This window comes from Pelophylax lessonae, assembly GCF_965119305.1.
Source record: "Pelophylax lessonae genome assembly, chromosome: 4".
In the NCBI taxonomy this organism is placed as follows: Eukaryota; Metazoa; Chordata; class Amphibia; order Anura; family Ranidae; genus Pelophylax; species Pelophylax lessonae.
Window position 1 is genome coordinate 491167265 of NC_138771.1, and position 23878 is coordinate 491191142.

Consider the following 23878-nt stretch of genomic DNA (forward strand, 5'->3'; position numbering starts at 1 on the left):
ACTTAAGGACCAGAAGGTTTTACCCCCCCCCCCCCTTAGTGACCAGGCCATTTTTTGCGATACGGCACTGCGTTATTTTAACTGACAATTGCACGGTTGTGTGATGCTGTACCAAAATAAAATTGATGTCCTTTTTCCCCCCACAAATAGAGCTTTCTTTTGGTGGTATTTGCGGTTTTGATTTTTTGCGCTATAAACAAAAAAAAAGCGACGATTCTGAAAAAAAAAATAAAAACGAAAAAAAACAATAGTCTTTACTTTCTGCTGTAAAACATTACCAATAAAAAAAAATGGAAAAAAAATCTAAAATTTTCATCAATTTAGGCCAATATGTATTCTGCTACATATTTTTGGTAAAAAAAAAATCTCAATAAGTGTATGTTTGATTGGTTTGCGAAAAAGTTATCGCGTCTACAAGCTGTTATTTTTTAAAAATTTTTTTACTAGTAATGGCCGCGATCAGTGGACTGCGACATTGCAGCGGACAGGTCGGACATGGAACTGACTTTTTTGAGGGGGCCAGGGACATTACTACAGTAATCAGTGCTTGCTAAAAATATGTTACCGTGCTAATAAAACTGGCAGGGAAGGGGTAACATCATGGACGATCAAAGGGTTAAATGTGAGCCTAGGGGATGCTGTCTAACTGTGTGGGGGATTTAGTCACTGGATGAACACAGAGACCGGTGTTCCTAAATAGGAGGAACACAGGATCCCTGTGTTCATCACTGGTTCCATAGGGAGCAACCGCGGGTGCCCGGCAGACATTGCATCCTGCTGATTGGCTCCCCCTCTAGCCAATTGGCGCGCGCGCTCCCCCCCCAACTATCAGGTACGTCGTTTCACGTAACAGAGCCGACCTGCTTAGATAAAACTACAGCGGCTGGTCGGCAAGAGGTTAATTAAAGCATTTAGTCTGTTGGGATATGTCTTAACTAACTTTGTACATCTAGACTTTGCAAATATTTGCCCACTCTTCTTTTCAGAACTGCTCAAGTTCAGTTAAATTTGATGGGGACTGTTTGTAGACTGCAGTCTTCAAGCCACACAGATTTTCAAAGGGGTTTAAGTCTGGGCTCTGACTAGGCCTTAGGCAATGCAAGGACATTCACCTTTTTCTCCTTCAACCACTGTGTGGTCTTTTTTGCCGTGTGCTTTGGGTCATTGTCATGTTGAAACGTAAACCTTCTTCCTATTGACAAATTTGTGGCAGAGGGCAGCAGATATTCCTCAATAATTTGATGGTATGTTGCTCCATCCATTTGTCTTCCATTCTGACAAGTGTTCCAGTCCCTGCTGCCGAGAAACACCCCCATAGCAGGATATTACCACCTCCATGCTTTACTGTAGGAATGGCCTTATATGGATGGTGAGCAGATTCGGATTTCTGCCAGAAATGGTGTTGAGGCCAAAAAAATAGATTTTTGTCTTACTGTAAAATCCTTTTCTCTGATGATCATTGACAGACACACCTTCATATCTTCAATGACCGTTGGGTTATGCTGCTCTTTATAGGAGTAAGACACTAGGCGGAAAAAAGTTACCAAAGCTTGACTAGGGCAGTCCCAGGGGGTATACTCCTACTTCCTGCTATAGGATCTAAGTTTAGTAACAAGCAGTGTCAGAAGAATACATAACCCAAATGTTCCACAGAGGGGTGGGTGCTGTATCTGTCAATGAACATCAGAAAATTTTTTTTTACAGTAAGACAAAAAAATCCAGTTTTCTTTCGTTCATTGACGGACACAGCTTCATATCTTCATTGACCGTTGGGACGTCCCAAAGCAGTGTCATTATGAGGGGTGGGAAACACAGCAAAAAAATAAAAACAAATTCCCTAAGAGGGCTAAACATAGCCAACCAGGTAACAAAAGAGCCCAACCAGGAACAACTGGAGCTCACACACCCTCAAAAGGCTGTAACCGCTGCAACAGAGGCCTGCAAAAGTGTGTGTGCAGATGACCAGGAGGCCGCCTTGCAAACCTGGACCACTGACGCCTGATGACGGAAGGCCCAGGAGGCACTAAACGCCTTCGTAGAATGCGCCTTGACAGGGAAAGGAGGAACCTGAACCTTAATGAAATAGGCCTGCACCAACGTGTGCCTGATCAATCTGGAAATGGTCGCAGTAGATGCGGCCAGCCCCTTACGAGAACCATCTGTAAGGACAAATAAGGAATCGGATTTGTGAACTGACTCGGTCGCTGCCAGGTACACCCTGATGGCTCGAACCACATCCAGGGAATGTAAGGCAATTTCTTTTGGATGTTTGGGCTTAGGACACAGCGAAGGCAACACAATGTCCTCATTCAAGTGGAAGCCCGAGACAACCTTAGGAAGGAGCAGGGACGGAGAACCACTTTGTTCCTGTGAACTGCCAGGTAAGGCGACCGACAGGACAACGCAGCCAGTTCTGAAACCCTACGTGCAGAAGTAATAGCCACGAAGAAGGCCACCTTCTATGATAGAGTCAGGAGAGGAATCTCACAAATATTTTCAAACGGCGCACCTGTATGCGTTAGGCCTAAAAAGACATCAGGGACAGCAGGAACCCCTCATAATAGGCATAGCAGGTGTGCAGCCCCAGAAACTTAGCACAGAGATCGTTGGAACCATCATGGACACAGTCCAAGTGAACCATCATGGACACAGTAAGTGTGCAGAGCCAGGAACTCAGCAAAGGGGTGCTAGAAACCTATCATAATGGGGCACAGTAGGTGTGCTGACCAAGGAACTTAGCATGTGGATAGTGAGAACCCATCTTAATGGACATAGCAGGTATGCACAGCTGGGAACTTGGCAGATGGATGGTGGAAACACCACAATGTATACAGACCCCAAAACTTAGCGAAAGGAATGGTGGGAACCCCTCAGAACAGATACAGCAGGTGTGCAAATCGCCCCTACCAAAGTTCCTCTTCAGTAATTTCTTCCTATGTCCTTCCTCCATCTTCCTGCATAGAAACATTTCAAGGACTAACTTGCTCTCCATTAATAAGTCTCTCCACGTACAGTCCTAATTTCCCCATGCATACACAATTAGAGAACCACCCAAAATGGTGGAACTATCTGCATCGAATGATCTTTCATTTGTGTATTGTACGTGTATGTCTGGCTTTAGTTTCACAGCCCAATTCTTCAATATCAAATGACAGTTACACGCAAAGCCTTAATGATCCCAATAACTCAATTATCGTTCATCAAATCATCTCACCAAGAGAACTGACAGATAAATTATTTCACTCCCCATATAATTCTTTATTCCTATGTAAGACACAACTGCGAGAGAACGCATGGCAGCCTGTCAGATCGTATTGCTTCATTCAGACAGCGCACACTTCAATTCAGGCGTGTCCGGAGAATGGAATGAAAAGGAATAAAAGCACAAAGAGACTAAAGTATTCCGCAGTAATCCTATACCGCTAGGAGGGCTTTTTACTTCCAAGATGATGCCCTACATGTGCCATTTTATTAGAGTTTCATCTGCCTGAACGGAGTCACCAATTTTATCTTTTTTTTTTTTTTTTTTTATGCTAATTTTTCTATATCTTCATTGTATATATAATTATACGAATATACGATTATATACTTTACTGTATTATACCAGCTTTTTTCAACCAGTGTGCCCAGGGTGCCATAAGGTTTCTTTTGGGGTGCCTTAGCAAAACTCTTAAAAATTGCCCAAAAACTGCATAAAGCCTGCCTTTTAGTTACACTAATGGCACTTTTCCACTGCAAGTACCGGCTCGTACCGGCTCGGCTCTACTCGGCCCTGCTTGCTTTTCCACTGCTGGTACCGCATGGTATAGTGTCGGAACGGTTCGGTGCAGTACGGTATAGGTTTGCTTTTCCACTAAAGTAGTACTAAAGTTAAGTGGGTGGGATAACAACGATTCTCTGACCAATCAGTGGCTAGTAGTGACTGCATGCAAAGGATTGTGGGATATGGTACCAGTTTGGTACCTGTTGGAACCACAATCGAGTAGGTACTGTTTTTTCAGAGCCGTACCGTACCGTTCGGTTCCATGCAGTGGAAAAGCAAACCTATACCGTACCGTACCGAACCGTTCCGACCCTATACCATGCGGTACCAGCAGTGGAAAAGCACAAAAGTGTGCCGAACCGTTACGGTTCCATGCAGTGGAAAAGCGCCATAAGTCACATGTTTCCTTTGCACCATTAAAACATTATAACTGCCAGCATCCTAATGACCAATGACGCCAGTTGATAAGGAGGATGTCAGTCGCCTGCATAGCATCCTTGTTTGACCTTCCTCTGCCCCTTTCTGTCAGCATCGGGGTCACATTAGCTGAGTGATGGAGAAAAACTGAGGGAGAAATGAAACATTGGTGTACTAGTCTGTACAAGTTTGCAAAAGTGTATTAGCTTTGGAAGACTAAATCACCTCTAATGTTCGACATCCTACATGGACTTGTGGATGTTGCTGCATTATATAAAATCATTCGAATATTTAAATTTTAGAAAGCGGCGCTTCGGGACTGTGCATAATTTTTAAAAGGTGCCCTAACTGAAAAAAGGTTGGGAAACAGTGCATTGTACTATAAAATGGTATTATTGATAATACTCCACCTACTGGATATACCTCTAATGGTATTATTGCTATTAACAACTTGCTTATTGGGCACTTAAACCCCCTTCCTGCCCAAGACAATTTTTAGCTTTCAACGCTGTCACTCTTCAAATGACAATTGTGCAGTCATGCTACACTACACCCATGTGAAAAAATTAAAAATTTTTTCCACACAAAGAGTTTTTTTGGTGATATTCTATCACTACTGGCGGTTTTTTTTTTTTGCCTTCATCGATGTGCGCTGATGATGCAGCACTGAGGGGCACTAATAGGCTGCACTGATGGGCAATGATGAGGCGGCACTGGTGGGCACTGATCAGGAGGCACTTATGAGGCTGAACTGATAGGTGGCACTGATGGGCACTTATGAGGCTGAATTGATAGGTGGCACTGATGGGCACTTATGGGGGGGCACTAGGGGGCACTGATCAGGAGGCACTGATGAGGCTGCCCTGATAGGCAGCATTGATAGGTGACATAGATGAGAAGGCACTGATAGGTGGCACTGGTAGCTAGCACTGGTGGGCACTGCTTAGCAGTACTTATGGGCAGGCGGCACTGATGAGACGGCAGGGACTCTCCGTGTGCAGGACCGATGTCCCTTTTATACAAGCCTATAATCTGCTTTTTTTTTTTTTCTTTTCGACAGCGTGAGTTAGAAACGTATATGATCTTCTAGATGACATATTGAAAGTCCAATTAATAATTTTGAGTCTTGACATGTTTGGTATCTATTTATTCGACACAACAAAAAAATATGAGCTTGATAAACAGCCATGCAACACAAAAAATTGCAACTGGAACCACCTTATTCTCTAGGGCATCTGCTTTCAGAAAAGAAATACTTTTTTGAGGATTTAAATATATTTTTTTTTTTTTTTAGCAAAAAATGCTTATTTTATTATGTGTGTAAAAATGTAAAACATTGTCCTTGATACAATATGGTTAAGACAAATATCATTGTAATATTCTTAGGGCTCTTTCACAAGGCCGCTCCGTGTGAAAGCTCCGCTGCGGGACTTTTTTTTTTTTTCCACGGAGCGGATGACATTTGTGTCATCCGCTCCGTATGTCCGCATATCATCCCATCCGTTTGCGGATGATATGCGGACATAATGTAAGTCTATGGGGATTGCGGATGTCAGCGGTGTCATCCTTCCTTTCCGTTTTTTGAACAGAGGAAAAATAGGGTTCTGTTCCGTTCCAAAAAACGGAACAGAACTGACAGGAAGAAAATCGGATGTCAGTGGATGGTATTCTCTTGAGAAAGTCACATGTGTGCTGTGACGCAACTAGTCGGGAGAAGCGTCTGACGTCACTTCCGGTCCTCGGCCGAGACCGGAAGTTCTCGAACTTCATTGCCTAGCCGCTGCCACGCTACTTATATGCTGTTTTATGCACAACTAAATGTAAGTGCAACCTTTTATGCCTAAATAAATGTACCTATTGAAACGTACTACACCATGAAGTGCCTCCTTTTGTCGTGGGTTTGAGCTTCAAACCCTATTTAGGATCCTATCCTTTGAAGTCGCCACTTCTTCCCATCAAGGATTAGAGGAGCTTACCCCTTAAAGGAACCATAGTTGGAACCGGTATACCAGCAGAGGTTATCCTATTTTCTCCGCAGCACAAACGCTCTTTTTGAGTGTTTTGGAGGTGAGCGGCCAATTCACTCATTTTAGGATCATAGCTCACCATCACAGTTTTTATTGGTTTCCCGCACTTTAAGGAGCTTTTTCCGCACTTTTGGATTTTTTTTTCCTCACCAGCACTGTATATTATGAACTTTTAATATTTGTATGGACTGACCCATATATATATATATATATATATATATATATATATATATATATATACTCTTGATATTTTTATTTATCCTAATTTATTATTTACCTATTTCTTCTGGGTTTATTCAATACTCTTTATTTGGATATATATTTATATATTATTTCGCACTCTTTCACCCTTGTGATTTTTATGGTGCACTTTATCACCTTTTTAGTAGGAGCTATTCCTTTTGCTCCATACTACATTGATTGTTTGATGCACATTTATTATATTATTTTATAATACCTTTATACATCTCACTATGCACTTTACTCATTTATGAGATTTTCACGCACTTTCTACCTCTTGCAATTTGCACGTTATCAATTTTATTTTTGCTATATTGATATTGTTATGTGCAGTTGTTTTGCTTGGTTTTAAAGTTATTTATTCCTGCTTTTTATATCATGAGGGGTGATTAAGCGCCGATTTTATCTATTTATTTATTTTGTCATTTGTATGTGGAGACACTACTAGGAATTGGCTGCTAATCTGTTTGTGCCCCGCTTTTTTTACATCTATTTATCCTATTTATTATCTTTCATCTCTTAAATACATCTGGTTGATGGTCAGCGCGTAGGCTTTATTCTATACTCAATGATGTATATTAAAGGACTTTTTAAATGTTAGCACTGATGAAGAGAGCAGGAATCACAGCCCCTGAAATGTGTTGGTTATGTCATTGTAATACATTTATATTTAGACTTGAATTTTACAGTGTGGTGCTTAAATTTTAAATTTACACATCCTTGAAAAGGAGTCACAAGTCCAACGGGTCCAACCTCTCACAAACTCCAAACGTTTTGTTCCCCTTTGGTCTAATAAATGTACCACTGAAAATGTCTTCTTATATCTAATAAATGTAAAAAATACCTGTTGATCCTCCCAGAAAGGTTGCAAAATTCTTGTGCTGCACTCTCACCAGTTACATTGTTCTTAGTTATGTCTGAAGACTACTGAAACTCTGCCCTCTATGTTTTAATGCTTGCCTATGTTCCAGTTTAAGCTGGTGGCTCCTTTCTCTCTCAGCATCCTATGGAGCCACCCTTATATGGATGGCTTACATAGGGATTAGAGTTGTGTTTCCCTACACTGTGTACATCAATAGAAACACAAAGCCCTGCAGACTAGGATGGCAAAGCACTCCAATGCGCCTCCCTCCCCCTTAACAAAGTTAACAGACTGGCTGGAGACTGTACTATCCTCTCTTAATGGTTTCCTATGAAGACCACATGTTCAGGAAAGCAGCACTGAGAAAGCAGAAGCTTTTGAAAGCTGTAGAATTCAGATATTGGGGTAAGTATTTGGACATATTGTTTACTGGGGAATGTTTTTTTTTGTATTGTGCTCAATGTGTTGGGCCTAAAAACACTGAGGGTTTAATTTTACTTTAAGGTCTGGTAAGCTGCAATATATTTTATTCTTGTTCTTGAGATCTGATGTTTGTTATGTTGGATCTAAACACTTCCAAGCTGCCCATTAATAATTAGAACTGTGAAAACAGCTGCAAGAAAAACATGTAAAAAGTCTATTTCTGAATGCCATTACTTTCTCTTTTAACCAATTGCTGACCACCTAAGTGGGAAAATACATCATTACTTTGATGTTAAATACCGGGTTTATGACTGCAGCTAAAATGTCATATCCCCAGTATCATTTTTTTCTTCAGGCGCGATGCCGGACTCTTATAAAATTGGCCAAATTGGTGGATTAACCACTGGGTCACTTTTAGAAGCGGCAGGAGGCTGGTGGTTCTCGGGCATACCTGGCCAATTGGTAGCTCCGGGAACCCATCCGACCCCGGCGGCGGCTAGGCATAGTGATGAGCAAAGGAAAGATGGCTTTCACCCATCTCTATGCCCTAGGAGGGCCGGAGCAACGTAATAACATCACTTCTGGATCTGGCCACATGTAAACAAGGCCATTTTTTTTTTTTTAAAACAAAAGATCAAAAAATTGTATTTTTTTTTATTTATTTATTTTTTGCTTTTAAGGGTAGAGGAGAGATTTTGTGTCTTTTAGATCTCTCCTTTAAAGGGGATCTGTCATGCTGTATTATTATAGCAAGGGATGCTTACTCTCCTTGCGATAGCAATAAAAGTAACCAAAAAACATTTTTTTTTAAAGAGACAGGGCAAAAAAAAAAAAAATGTAATTAAAATAAAAAAAATAAAACATTTTTAAAGCACCCTATATCCGCATGCATTAGTGAACACATACATAGGTTACTCCCACATATGTAAACGGTGTTCGCACCACACATGTGAGGTATGGCCCCCGAAAGTCTGAGCGAGAGAAATTATTCTAGCACTAGACCTCTTCTGTAACTCTAAACTGGTAACGTGTAGAAATTTTTAAAGCGTCGCCTATGAAGATTTTTAAGGCATGACATGTTAGGTACCTATTTACTGGGTGTAACATTGTCTTTTATGTTATAAAATCAAATTGGGGTATAAATTATGTTTTGCTTTTTTTTTTATTTCATTAAAGTGTATTTTTCCCCAAAATAATTGCTTTTGAAAAACCCCAGTGCAAAAAAAAACCATGTGACATAAAAAATTGCAACGATCGCCATTTAATTCTCTAGGGTCTTGGCCAAAAAAAAAAAAAATTATATATATATATATATATATATATATATATATATATATATGATATTTGGGGGTTCTAAGTAATTTTCTAGCAAAAAATACTGACAAGTGTCAAAAAAAGGCCTGGTGTGTCATTCGCAGCTAAAGTACAACTAAAGGCTTCTCTATGACAGTCTAAACAAGTCCAAAACCCAGTTACTATGTAATGCATGAGCCTCAAAGCAAAGTAAATAAAGCTTTTTTTACCATCCCTGACTGATCCGCTTTAATTTTTGTCTCACATACTCTCCCTTCCAGACACTGCAGCTCTCAGTGGGTGGGTTTCAGCAGTAGCAGGAGTGCTGTCAATCCAGAAAGAAGTGGGCGGGACTAAGTGTGGCCAGGTGCTGAATGTCAAGCTACAGGCTTGTGAATCAGCAGTGACAATGATAGCCACGCCCCCTCCAAAATCTTCTCATCCCACTGTAGTGCAAAAAGACACAGCCTTCTTGGGAGTGACAACTCTGCTCTGAATTCAGGAGCAGTGCAGCATTGTTGTCATGCCATCAATAAACTGCATTTTGTGGAACTCATTGGCAAGATCAGTAAGAATTTGTGAGATTTTGCAACCTAAAAAATGTTTTGTCTATACATACATATACTTTCTAACTACTCTTACTGTAAAAACACCTTCCTTTACACTTTTTCGTTCTATATGCAACATACATCCCCTTTTTCTTTGCACAGTCCTGTCCATATGCTGCTATACCAAACACTGTCCGCCATATTAATCATCTCACTACGTGGTTGTAAAGTCAGAAGGTTTTTTTCTTTTATGTTAATGCATTAAGATAAAAAGCCTTCTGTGTGCAGCAGCCCCCCCAGCCCCCCCCCCCCCAATACTTATCTGAGCCCCCTCTCTATCCAGCGATGTCCACGAGTGCCTCAGCCATCCGGGACTCTACCTCCTGGTTAGCTGAGACACAGCAGCGGCGCCATTGGCTCCAGCTGCAGTCAAAGTTAGTTAGCCAATGAGGAGAGTGAGGAGGTGGGGCCAAACCGCGGCTTGGCTTGGGTTCCCCTGTAGCACGCTGCTTGCTGTGAGGGCACTAAACAGGAGAGAGGGGCCAGGAGCACCGAAGAGGGACCCGAGAAGAAGTGGAAGTGGGCTGCTCTGTGCAAAACCAACTGCACAGAGGAGGTAAGTATGAAGACTTTACAATCACTTTAAGGCCCCTTTCACACTTGTGCGACTTGCCCTTAAGACTTGGGACTGCAAAGTCGCATGAAAAGTCATACACCATGTTTCCAATGAGTACCATTCATATCTGTGCGACTTCAAGTCGCAGTGACGTCAACGTAGTCTCTGCACTACTTTGGTCCGACTTTGATGCGACCTGAGGTCAAAGGACCTCAGGATTATACAGGCATTGTTTCAAGCCGCGGCAAAGTCGCACGACTTTCAGGTCATACAAGTGTGAAAGGGGCCTAAGGCTTCATGAAGTAACTTGACTGTCAGCGGTTTTGTGGCCAGCGTTTAAAAGGTTCCTATCCTGAATGTGATTCTTCTGCGTTCAGGAATAGGAGGTTGAACCTCCACTAACCACAACAGCTCCTATGCGTTCATGGATACATAGGCTTTTATGGAGCTGAGCTTAGGAGCTTTGGCAAAAAAACGCCAAAAGCTCCAAAACTCAGGTTTAGGAGCTGTTAGTGTACATGAAGCCTCAGGCTTGGTTCACAATAGTGGGATGCGGGCAACCCTGTAAATCCCGATTTGCACCCGACTCGCAGGAAGTTCACACTGCCATATGCAAACCGCTGGGAGTGTCAATACAAAGTTAATGACACCCCCATATTGGTTTGCATATGGCTGTGCGAACTGTCAATTGGGACAGGAATCGTATTGCATTGGGGGTGAATACCCATGCGATCCAATTCTGGTGTGGACCCAAAAAAAGGGTCCTGTGCAACTTTGGTCCAAATGCAATGCGAATTCAGCCATACAATCTGTATGGCTGAATTTGCAACGCACAGACATTGCATGTGATTTGCAGAGCAGTGCAAATCACATGCGATGTCTTCCGTCGCACCAATGTGAACAAAGTCTTAGGCTCCGTTCACATGTCAGCGTATGGATCGCAGGCACAACCGTCGCGGTTCCGCCCGCGATCCGGAGATTATTGCAAATCGCGGGACGCCTGTGCGTTGCCCGTGATTTGCAATAGCCCCCCAAACGCTGAGCGATGTTGCTGCGATTTCCGCCTGCCGAATCACGGTAACATCGCGCAAAAAAAATCGTGGGACGCAATACGCTCCAAAGAAGCTCTTGTACTTTTTTGGGCATAATGCGTCCCGCGATTTTTTTTGCGCGATGTTACCGCGATTCGGCAGGCGTAAATCGCGGCAACATCGCTCAGCGTTTGGGGGGCTATTGCAAATCAACGGGCAACGCACAGGCGTCCCGCGATTTGCAATAATCTCTGGATCGCGGGCGGAACCGCGGCGGTTCTGCCCGCGATCCATACGCTGACATGTGAACGGAGCCTTAAGTGGAACTAAACTGTAGTTGTTTTGACTTGTATTTTTGTATCTATACCAAAACAAATACATATACAATCGGATAAAAAAATAAAAAAACTAGCTGTAAAAAATAGTTAGCGGGTAGGATCTGTATGTCTTCTGCCATAAAACCGCTTTCTCTGCTTGCTATTCATTTTTGTGTAATTCTACACTGACTGCCGGCTTAGTAATGAAGTATCTCCCATCAACATAATGAAAAAGATGTGACTCAGGCCTTGAAGTGTGGTCACCAATTATCAGCCCGCTGTATGGCAGGATTTCTCTGCCCCCCTCCCCTCTCCTCCAGCTTTTTATATGCATGTGAACTCGCTTATTTAAATCACACCAGGCAGCTTAAAAGCCCCTTTCACACAGGCATTCCGATCCAGTCTGCCTGTCAGTTTTTCAGGCGGATCTGATCGGATCCTCCATACAGCCCTATGGAGCAGCGGAAGTCAGTGGTGACACCCGCTGCTATCCGATCCGATCCGGTCTGTGAAATCCAGACAGATGGTAACCCTATTTTCCATCCATCTGGAGGATTGGATTGGATGAAAACGGACAGGCGGGCCGTTTTCATCCGATCTCCCATAGAAGAGAGCGGGAATGTGACAGGTCTGTCCCAGCACAGTAAGCGGTGACAGAGCTGTCATTAACCTGCTTCACGGTAATCGGCAGATCGATCCCCCGCTGAGCAAAACTGAGTCTGCCGGGCGGAAAGCTCGTGTGATTGGACCCTAAGGCCCCTTTCACACATACGAATGTTCATCCGTTTTTCATCTATCCGTTAATGGATGAAAAACAGACATCAATACATTCCTATGGAAAAACAGATGACAACAGATGATCATTTTTTTACATCCGTTTTCATCCGCTTCCATCAACATCCATTTTTTTGAACGGCTGAAAGCCCTATTTTTCAACCTTTAAAAAAATGGATCAGACAAAAAAAAAAAAAAAAAAAAAAAACGGATGATAAAATGATGACAACAGATGAAAATGGATAACAACGAATAAAAAAACGGAAGACAACGGATGAAAAACGGAAGACAACGGATGAAAAACGGAAGACAACGGAGGAAAAACGGAAGACAACGGAGGAAAAACGGAAGACAACGGATGAAAAGCAAATGACAACGGATGAAAAGCAAATGACAACGGATGAAAAATGGATGACAATGGATAAAAAGCAAATGACAACGGACGACGGATGAAAAACGGATGACAACGTATGAAAAGCAAATGACAACGGATGAAAAACGGATTACAACGGAAAAAAAGCAAATGACAACGGATGACGGATGGAAAACTGATGACAACGTATGAAAAATGGATGACAACGGATGAAAGATGACAACGGAAGAAAGATGACAACGGAAGAAAAACACATGAAAAACTTATGACAACAGATGAAAAATGGATGGAAAGGGATGAAAAACAGATGTGAAACTGATGTTGACTAGAAAAAACTGATGACAAAAAAACGTGACTGAATTGATGAAATGAATGGTCCGTATGTGTGAAAGGGGCCTTAGGCAATGTTTACAATCGTGTGTCGGGAACACTGCCCATTAGCCAACGTGCGGCAGTGCAATTAATTTTTAATTCATTCTTAATTGCACATTTCTTAATGCCACCCCCACACATATGCTGATGCATTCACACAAACACCAAAGTGCCATGTGGTTCAGTGCGGTGCGATTATGCGAAAGGATCCAGGATCTTTTTCTGCAAGTTTCTCACTTACAGAGCAGCCTATCGAAATTAGTGGGCTGCCCTATAATTGCGCACTATATTGCGCCTGCATGGTGTAAATGGAGCCTACGGGGTGGATTTACTAAAGGCACATATACTGCACTTTACAAGTGCAGTTGCTCCAGAGCTTAGTAAATTAGGTAAAGCTTCAATTTGAAAAGAATAACCAATCACTTGCAAGGAGAATAACAAAAAAAACACAACAGCATTTTTGCTTGCACATGATTGGATGACTGAAGTCAGCAGAGCTTTTCCCTTATTTTCTAAGCTCTGGAGCAACTGCACATGCACAGTCTATTTCCCTTTAGTAAAACAATCCCAATGTACAGTATAAGTGAATGGGACAAACATTTCACAGCTCCAAACTTGCCATATTATGTGTAATATAATTATCTCTTATGATCGTAAGCGCCATCTAGTGGCCATAATGAAGTACTTTTCTTTTAAATATCCCAGAGAGGGAAAAAAAAAAACACAACAAACTTTTTATACATAGACATTGATGTCTCCCATAAAACGCCATTGCTAAGAAGTCTTCATACTACCTTCATTTCATGGCCTTGTGACTGCACAGGCTTTTCTTTACAGATTTTAGGGCTGATTTACACCAAATGTAGTCAGGTGTATTTTCAAACTTCTTCAGCCATTTGATGACCACCAATGATCCATCAATAGTTATCCTTAGTTGTCCCAATCATCCCTAGCACCCGCCTCTATTCCCGGCAGGTGAGAATGAGCCAAGACATACCCTGCAGATCCATGCATCACGGTGCCCTGAAATCTACATGCATCGTAGTGCGGTGGCAAGGTGCAGTGGGCAGCCCTTCAAATGGAAAGACGCTCTACGGTAACTTTCAGTGCAAGGCGCATTTTACCATACGATATCGCAGACCACAGATGAAGATCTATCCTGAAGTCTGCATGTGAGGTGTATTATAATAATATACATCCAGGGTAATGGGGAAGGAAGGGATATAAATAACATTTATTTAGAGGCACAGTACGACTCTACCAGCACAAGAGTTGAAAATTCCACATTTCCTACTTCTTCTGACATGCCATTCAAGCTTAGACATTCACACCCCATGGAGAAGACATCCACAAGCCCCCCACACCCATACACCCAGACATAGATAGAAATAGAGGGGTGTAAAATGTTACAGCTGTTCTATATAAACAGAATTCTTCTATGAGACTGTAAATGTGCCGCAGATACGCCATGCATGCCCGGACAGGAGATTAATGGGGTGGGATAAACCAAAATATTCACATTCAGGGGACAGGTGTTACAGTGTATACATACTGGGGATAAACCAACTACTTCCATAGCCTGCCCTATATAGGATACAGAGAATGTAGCCAATGCAAAGCTATACACAGATCATAAATTAACCATGTGCAGCTATAAATAGATCTGCCACAAAAATATTATAAAGAGATACAAATTCCTCTCCTGAAATACTCTGCACTGCTGGAGGACTCTGCTCCTTCCTCTAACTCTCCTCTCCTGAAATACTCTGCACTGCTGGGGGACTCTGCTCCTTTCTCTATACAACTCTCCTCTCCTGAAATACTCTGCACTGCTGGAGGACTCTGCTCCTTCCTCTAACACTCCTCTCCTGAAATACTCTGCACTGCTGGAGGACTCTGCTCCTTCCTCTAATACTTATCTCCTGAAATACTCTGCACTGCTGGGGGACTCTGCTCCTTTCTCTATACAACTCTCCTCTCCTGAAATACTCTGTGCTGCTGGAGGACTCTGCTCCTTCCTCTATACAACTCTCCTCCCCTGAAATATTCTGCACTGCTGGAGAACTCTTCTCCTTCCTCTATCTAACTCTCCTCTCCTGAAATACTCTGCACTGCTGGAGGACTCTGCTCCTTCCGCTAACTCTCCTCTCCTGAAATACTCTGCACTGCTGGAGGACTCTGCCCCTTCCGCTAACTCTCCTCTCCTGAAATACTCTGCACTGCTGGAGGACTCTGTTCCTCCCTCTATATGACTCTCCTCCCCTAAAATAATCTGCACTGCTGTAGGACTTTGCACCTTCCTCTATCTAACTCTCCTTTTCTTAAATACTCTGCACTGCTGGGGGACCCTCCTCTCCTGAAATACTCTGCGTTGCTGGAGAACTCTGCTCCTTCTGCTAACTCTCCTCTGCACTGCTGGGGGACTCTGCTCCTTTCTCTATACAACTCTCCTCTCCTGAAATACTCTGCACTGCTGGAGGACTCTGCTTCTTCCTCTATACAACTCTCCTCTCCTGAGATACTCTGCTCTGCTGGAGGACTCTGCTCCTTCCTCTAATACTCCTCTTCTGAAATACTCTACACTGCTGGGGGACTCTGCTCCTTTCTCTATACAACTCTCCTCTCCTGAAATACTCTGTGCTGCAGGAGGACTCTGCTTATTCCTCTATCTAACTCTCCTCTCCTGAAATACTCTGCACTGCTGGAGGACTCTGCTCCTTCCTCTATACAACTCTCCTCTCCTAAAATACTCTGCACTGCTGGAGGACTCTGCTCCTTCCTCTATACAACTCTCCACTCTTAAAATACAATGCACTGCTGGAGGACTCAGCTCCTTCCCCTATCTGACTCTCCTCTCCTAAAATACTCTGCACTGCTAAAGGACTCTGCTCCTTCCTCTAACTCTCCTTTTCTTTATTACTTTTCACTGCTGGGGGACTCTCCTCTCCTGAAATACTCTGCGTTGCTGGAGGACTCTGCTCCTTCCTCTATCTAACTCTCCTCTCCTAAAATACTCTGCAACACTGGAGGGCTCTGTTCCTTCCTCTATACAACTCTCCTCCCCTGAAATATTCTGCACTGCTGGAGAACTCTTCTCCTTCCTCTATCTAACTCTCCTCTCCTGAAATACTCTGCACTGCTGGAGGACTCTGCCCCTTCCGCTAACTTTCCTCTCCTGAAATACTCTGCACTGCTGGAGGACTCTGCCCCTTCCGCTAACTCTCCTCTCCTGAAATACTCTGCACTGCTGGAGGACTCTGCTCCTCCCTCTATATGACTCTCCTCCCCTAAAATAATCTGCACTGCTGTAGGACTTTGCACCTTCCTCTATCTAACTCTCCTTTTCTTAAATACTCTGCACTGCTGGGGGACTCTCCTCTCCTGAAATACTCTGCGTTGCTGGAGAACTCTGCTCCTTCTGCTAACTCTCCTCTGCACTGCTGGAGGGCTCTGCTCCTTCCTCTATGTGACTCTCCTCTCCTGAAATACTCTGTACTGCTGGAGGGCTCTGCTCCTTCCTCTATGTGACTCTCCTCTCCTGAAATACTCTGTTCTGCTGGAGGGCTCTGCTCCTTCCTCTTTAGGACTCTCCTCTCTTGAAAAAATCTACTGTGACTCCAAAGTTGCACTATTTCCAATGCGACTGTCATGTGACTTTACATTTAAGTCACAAGAAAGTTGCATCAAATGAGTGCCGGAACCTTTTTAAAGTCGCAGCAACTTTAAGTCGCATAGATTGGAACGGCTGCCATTGAAATCAACGGGCTGTGACTTGTCATGCGACTTTGTGTGTACAAAGGCGCAATGCAAGTTTCAATAGCGTGGCAAAGCCTAACTATTGCTTGGGACAGCCCAGTGGTTAAGTGGTTCGCACTTTCGCCTAGAAGCACTGGGGTTGCCGGTTCCATTTCCAACCATGGCAACCAGGGCCTGGAGTCTGTATGTTCTCCCTGTGCCTGCGTGGGTTTCCTCCCAAACTCCAAAGACATGCTGGTAGGGTTATTGGCTTCTGTCTATATTGGCCCCTAGTATGTGTATGTATGAATGTGATTTAGGAAACTTAGATTGTAAGCTCCTTGAGGGCAGGGACTGATGTGAATGTACAATGTATATGTAAAGTGACAGCACTATATTAGTTCCAGTAATGAATAACTTTCCTCACCCAAAGTATTCTGCACCACTGGAGGACTCTGTTCCTTCCTTTTAATTATCCTTTCCTGAAATACTTTATGCTACTGGATGACTCTGGTCTCCTGAAATACTCGGCACTGGTAGAGGACTCTGTAAGAACTACCATTTATGAAGGTTAGAAGGACATGCTGGAGAAAGGATCAGTGTCAGGGTATGAGGAGCACAATGTGTACATCACACCTGACTGAGCAGCAGGAATTTACCAGGGTGAGAAGCAGGCAGCTCAGAGTTTCAGTAATATTAATAATTAATGTACTGTGTACAGAGAAAACACACAACCCCTATGTGCAATCTCATTGTCTGAGGCCCCCGCTAACTGTCAGTGTGTCATTTTATTCGGACCCCCCAAGTCTCAGCATGCCAATGTTCTTACACCCCCAAGTGTCAGTGCTTCATAGTATTGGGACTCCCAAGTGTCAGTGTGTCCTTGTTCTGAGACCCCCAATTTTCAGGGTGCCAAAGTTTTGGGACCCCTAACTGTCAGTGTGTCATTGTTCTACAGCCCCCCAAGTGTCAGTGTGTCATTGTTCTGTGCCCCCCCCCCCCCCCCAGTCTCAGCATGCCAATGTTCTGAGACCCCAATGTGTCAGTGCCTCATAGTATTGGGACCCCCAAGTGTCAGTGTGTCCTTGTTCTGGGATCCCCAAGTGTCAGTGTGTCATTGAGCTGGGACCCCCAAATGTGTCATTGTTCTGTGCCCCCCCCCCCCACACCATTGTCAGTAGGTCATTGTTCTAGGACTCCCAAGTGTCAGTGTGTCATTGTACTGGGATCCCCAAGTTTCAATGTGTCATTGTTCTTCAGCCCCCCAAGTGTCAGGGTGTCATTGTTCTGTGCCCCCCCCCCCCGTGTCAGTAGGTCATAGTTCTAGGACTCTCAAGTGTCAGTGTGTCATTTTGCTAGGACCCCCCCAAGTCTCAGCATGCCAATGTTCTGAGACCCCCAAGAGTCAGTGCGTCATAGTATCGGGACCCCTAAGTGTCAGTGTGTCATTGTTCTGGGATCCCCAAGTGTCAGTGTGTCATTGAGCTGGGGCCCCCAAATAGGTCATTGTTCTGTTCCCCCCCAGTGTCAGTGTGCCATTGTTCTGTGCTGCCGCCCCCACCCCCCTTTTCATTAGTTCATTGTTCTAGGACTCCCAAGTGTCAGTGTGTCCTTGTTCCGGGGATCCCCAAGTGTCAGTGTGTCATTGAGCTTGGAGCCCCAAGTGTCAGTGTGTCCTTGTTCTGGGATCCCTAAGTGTCAGTGTGTCCTTGTTCTGGGATCCCCAAGTGTCAGTGTGTCATTGAGCTGGGACCCCCAAATGTGTCATTGTTCTGACCCCGATATCATCAGACATGGGGGCAATAAATGAAAAATTACCAAGCTTTGACTCCTAAAGGAATACATTACAATAACAATCGTTCTCTTGACATTTGTCACCTGGTACAGGATTCGAAAATATATATGTGAAGTGCTGCGCGGTAAAAATGTGAAAAGCAATATACCAATAAAACAATATAACATTACTAGATGGCAAACAATAAAAGAATATAGTGTATATCTTAACAAAAAAATTGTGAGTCCCTACTTAATAAAGTCCAAAGAGAGCCGTGCAAACCAAAGTGTAAATTAAATATAAAAAGTACTGCTGTATCAATGTCAATAAAAAAAAAACATACACTAACCGGGCCACTGTATTAGGTACACCTGTTCAATTGCGTGGTAACACAAATCGCTAATCAGCCAATCACATGGCAGAAACGCAATGCATTTAGGCATCTAGACGTGGTGAAGGTGACTTTCTGAAGTTCAAACCGAGCATCAGAATGGGGAAGAAAGGGAATTTAAGGGACTTTGAGCATGGCATGATTGTTGGTGCCAGGCAGACTGGTCCTGAGTATTTCAAAACCTGCTGATCTACTGGGATTTTCAGTCACAACCATCTCTAGGGTGTACAGATAATGGGCCGAAAAAGAGAAAATATCCAGTTGTGTGGACGAAAATGCCTTGTTGATATTAGAGGAGAACATGGACCAAAATCTCTGAGGAATATTTCCAACACCTTGTTGAATCTATGCCACAAAGAATTAAGGCAGTTCTGAAGGCAAGAGGTGATCCAACCCGATACTAGCAAGGTGTACCTAATAAAGTGGCCAGTGGGTGTATATCTCAACACAAAGTTTATATGTCAGTGGTAATTAAAGTCCAAAGTGATCTGTGCAAACTAATCTGTGACACAAACCAAAATATCAAAAACAAATCTCTATAAAAGTGTGTGGAACACCATCCAGTCTGGAGAATGCACATGAAAGACTGCCACCAAGGACCTCCAAGGGTATATGCCCACCTTAGAAATGGACCCTCATTACAGGGGCCAATGAATCCTTAGAGCAGACAGCCAGAGATTTCAGATGTCCCATGCACATCTAAATACTCTAAGTCTGTGGTTAATGCACTTAATCGTACAAGCAGCTTCAAAACCAAGCCCAGCTCAAAGAATAAGAAAGCTTCATAGTGTACACAGCGTAAACAAGATTTTTGTTAGCACAAAACATAAATGCACTCAAATTTGAAAGTCGGAGCAGAAGGCATAAAAAGTACCAAGCCTCCACTTCCCCTTACTTTGCAATCCAGCATCCAGTTTAGCCATGCTGTGGGAAGAAGCCTAAGGCTCACTCGAAAAAACACTCTCTCTCCTGGATCAGTAAAGCTCCAGCCTACGCGTTTCATCACCGTGATATCATCAGGGGGCCCTGATGATATCACAATGACAAAACATGTAAAGATTTAATTATCACTTATATAAACTTGTGTTGACATGGCTCAGTTCACCCAGATCACTTTGGACTTTTATTTACAAACACACATGAATTTTGTGTTGAGATATATATTTTTATTGATTATGATCTGGTCATTTTATACATTTTGTTTATTGGTTTTCACATTTTCAAAGCACAGCACTTCACATACAGTATATATTTTTTGTTTTCCACCACATACGCTCAAGGTGCTTGCAGCTTAGAAGTATTTTTGATGAGCTAACTTTTTATTTATATTTTACTATAGGATTCGCCCCTCTCGTTCTCCAAATCCTCTGTACAATCCATATCCAATCACAGCAGTGGTAATTCCGCAGTGTGTAGCCTTCAGACAAATCCTGATAACCCACATTTTACACAGATTTACTGAATCATCAGCAAACTGCAGACACGTGTTAAGCAACTGAAAATAGGGCACATCAGAGGACACAAAGCATAAATATGTAATAACAGCTTGGACACCTTCATTCAGTCACAGAACACACAGTCACTTTTTTATTCCACCGCTTAGTGACCTGTGCCACCACTTAAAAGTCCCTGATACACAGCAAACCTATGGGATGCATTTTCTTAAAGGAGATGTACAGCCAAAGCTCGTTTGTCTGTACATCTCCTATGGATCACAGGAGTGCAGTTTGTTCTGCGCTCCTGTGACCCGTTTTCAGCAGAGAGCGGGCTGACGTCCGCTCTCTGCTGACATCACAGATGTTGGTTCAGGCACCGCGTCATCACGACCATGGAGTCAGGATCCACCAGGTGCCGGGACCGACACCTGTGAGCCCCTTGAGAGCCTGAGCCGGCCGCTCCCTGCCCCTCCACAGCCCAGCGCTCCAATGAGGGAGGAGGGGGCAGAGTGGAGAGCTGTGACTGACAAGTCAGCAGCTCTCTGCTCGGGGAGCTGTCAGAACGAGTGATCGGCGGTGTTCAATCGCTCAGTGCAGAGGCGCCAGGGGACAGATGCAGCATCGGACCAAGTCTGCATCCACCTAGGTAAGTATAAATGTGCAATAACCCTAACCCCCAAACTTCTCTTTTAAAGTAGACCTGTGAGAGTAGCTTTACAAAAAGTCAGCATGAATAAATTCATGACATGTCACAACAGTAACATTTTTCAGAAAAACTCTACCTTTTCTCATTAAACATTTTCCACCTATAGGCCTATAGCAGATTTGAGGCCAGATGGGCCTCTCCTCCTTCTAGGTGGACTTCATATGATGTCCTCCCAGTCTGACTGCTCGTGCGCACCCCCGGGAGCATGCAGTGCGGTAGGGCTGCAACTAACGATTCATTTGTCTGTCGACTAATCTATCGATTATTTTTACGATTAGTCGACTAATTTAACGATTATTTTTATTTTATTTTTTTTGCTTAATTGAGTGTTTTTTTGATTAGCTAATTAATCCTGTAATTAATACAGACCCCTCAGTAAGCCTCCTCCCAGTACAGACCCCACAGTAAGCCCTCCCACCTAGTACAGACCACTTAGTAAGCCCCCCTTCCAGTACAGACCCCACAGTAAGCCCTCCCACCTAGTACAGACCACTTAGTAAGCCCCCCCCCCCTCCCAGTACAGACCCCACAGTAAGCCCTCCCACCTAGTACAGACCACTTAGTAAGCCCCCCTTCCAGTACAGACCCCACAGTAAGCCCTCCCACCTAGTACAGACCACTTAGTAAGCCCCCCCCTCCCAGTACAGACCCCACAGTAAGCCCTCCCACTTAGTACAGACCACTTAGTAAGCCCCCCCCTCCCAGTACAGACCCCACAGTAAGCCCTCCCACCTAGTACAGACCACTTAGTAAGCCCCCCCTCCCAGTACAGACCCCACAGTAAGCCCTCCCACCTAGTACAGACCACTTAGTAAGCCCCCCCCCCTCCCAGTACAGACCCCACAGTAAGCCCTCCCACCTAGTACAGACCACTTAGTAAGCCCCCCTCCCAGTACAGACCCCTCAGTAAGCCCTCCCACCTAGTACAGACCACTTAGTAAGCCCCCCTCCCAGTACAGACCCCTCAGTAAGCCCTCCCACCTAGTACAGACCCCTCAGTAAGCCCTCCCACCTAGTACAGACCACTTAGTAAGCCCCCTCCCTCCGGCGTGTCGTGGCAGCCCTGATCAAATACCACCAAAAGAAAGCTCTATTTGTGGGGGGGGGGACATTTTATTAGGGTACAGCGTCGCACGACCGCGCAAATGTCAGTTAAAGAACGCAGAGCCGATCGCAAAAAACGGCCTGGTCATTCAGCGGGCAAATCCTTCCGGTCCAGAAGTGGTTAATAGAATTTAAATAATTTCTTCCCAGTTAAAACTATAGAAAAAACTATAGAAATAAAACAAGAAAGTGCCCCAAAACAAAATACAGGAAGAGGAATTTTCACCCGCATCCATATTCAAAAAAGTTAACAATCTCAGCTGTGATAAACAGCCAATCATGAGGGAAGCAGAAAACAGTAGAAATAAATGCAGCCAATGAGCGCACAGATTAAGCCACCCAGCCAATCGTGGAAACCTAGAAGGCTTGGCTATCCAGATTCCTGTGTTGGCAGCGCAGGCCGCAACAGCCAATAAGTAAAGGGAGACAAGGAGCAGCAGCCAATCAGCTCAGCGCTATCAGTAAACCGCTGCAAAGTTCGTGGCGTTTCCTGTCAGTGTAAAGTTCGGTGTTCCCCCCCTCGTTCCCGGGTACCTGAAGTAGTAGACATGGCTCAGCCCGAGCTGCCTAATGACCTCCTTCTTCCAGCCCGGTGGCAGAGCCGGGCACTCCATCCTCCGCTTCTCCATCCAGCAGCGCTCACTGTCCTACACCATCAAGCATGTCCCACTCCTGCCGCCTCTCACACAGTCACAGCGCCACCTAGCAACGCCGTACCCCTCCGCACCCCGAACTCCCAGCGGAGAGATACACGCTCATATACACAGCCAGGGATAGCCGGTAATGCGGCCAGCCAGGGGGCGTGTGACGTCACGTGTTGATGCGTCGACGCCTTTCACGCACGTCAAAGATTTTTAGTAGTCGACGCGTTGTGGCAGCCCTACAGTGCAGCGATTGGTGGTGAGCCACATCCCTCGGGTGACATTGGCTCTTTACCATGTGATTAGCTGTGTCCAATCACAGCTGATCCCATGTAAACAAATTCCGGTTATCTGCATTTCCTTTCCTCAGCACTGTCACTGGGAGATGAGCAGCGTTCCTGTGACAGCAGACATTTAAACTGTTCTTCAGTACCCTGATTATCAGTGCAGCCCCATCAGTGCCAATCAGTGTAGCATATCAGCGCCACCTTATAAGTGCAGCCTCATCAGTGCCTCTTTATCATTGGCCATCGGTGCAGCTTATCGGTGGCTATCACTGCAGCCTCATCAGTGCCCATTAAAGAAGTTGTTAACCGCATTTTTTTTTTTTTTTGTGGACCTGCAAGGTAAAGGCATAATGTATGTGCTAGTATGCATTGCATACTAGCACATTATGTGAAACTTACCTGAAAGTGAAGCCCTCCAGCAATGCGATGTAATCGCTGGAGGCAGCGTCCATCTTCTCCAGGTCTTCCTTCCGGGTTGGCAGACTCCGGCTGTGACAGGCCAGAGCCGCGATGACGTCACTCCCGTGCATGCGCGGGGGAGCCGTCATATACAGAACAGGTATCTGAAGGAACGGCATGGGTGACTGTTCCTTCAGAGCGCATGCGCCAATGACGTCATCAGCTGCATGTAATGTAATTATCTCCTAAACAGTGCACATTTAGGAAATATTTACAGTACCTATAGATAAGCCTCATTAACCACTTCTGGACCGGAAGGATTTGCCCCTTTAATGACCAGCCCATTTTT

At 44.2% G+C, this 23878-nt stretch overlaps 1 protein-coding gene and 1 long non-coding RNA gene across 3 annotated transcripts in view; both read right to left on the reverse strand.

Annotated features, from left to right (window-relative positions):
- The window catches only part of KIAA1549, a 186685-nt gene that overhangs the window by 127253 nt on the left and 35554 nt on the right, over positions 1-23878 (reverse strand). The window lies entirely within an intron of this gene.
- On the reverse strand, positions 14981-15908 carry LOC309555052. The gene is made up of 3 exons (XR_014225248.1): positions 15670-15908; positions 15500-15615; positions 14981-15198 (listed from the first exon to the last, which is right to left on the reverse strand). It is a non-coding gene; the product is annotated as an uncharacterized lncRNA (long non-coding RNA).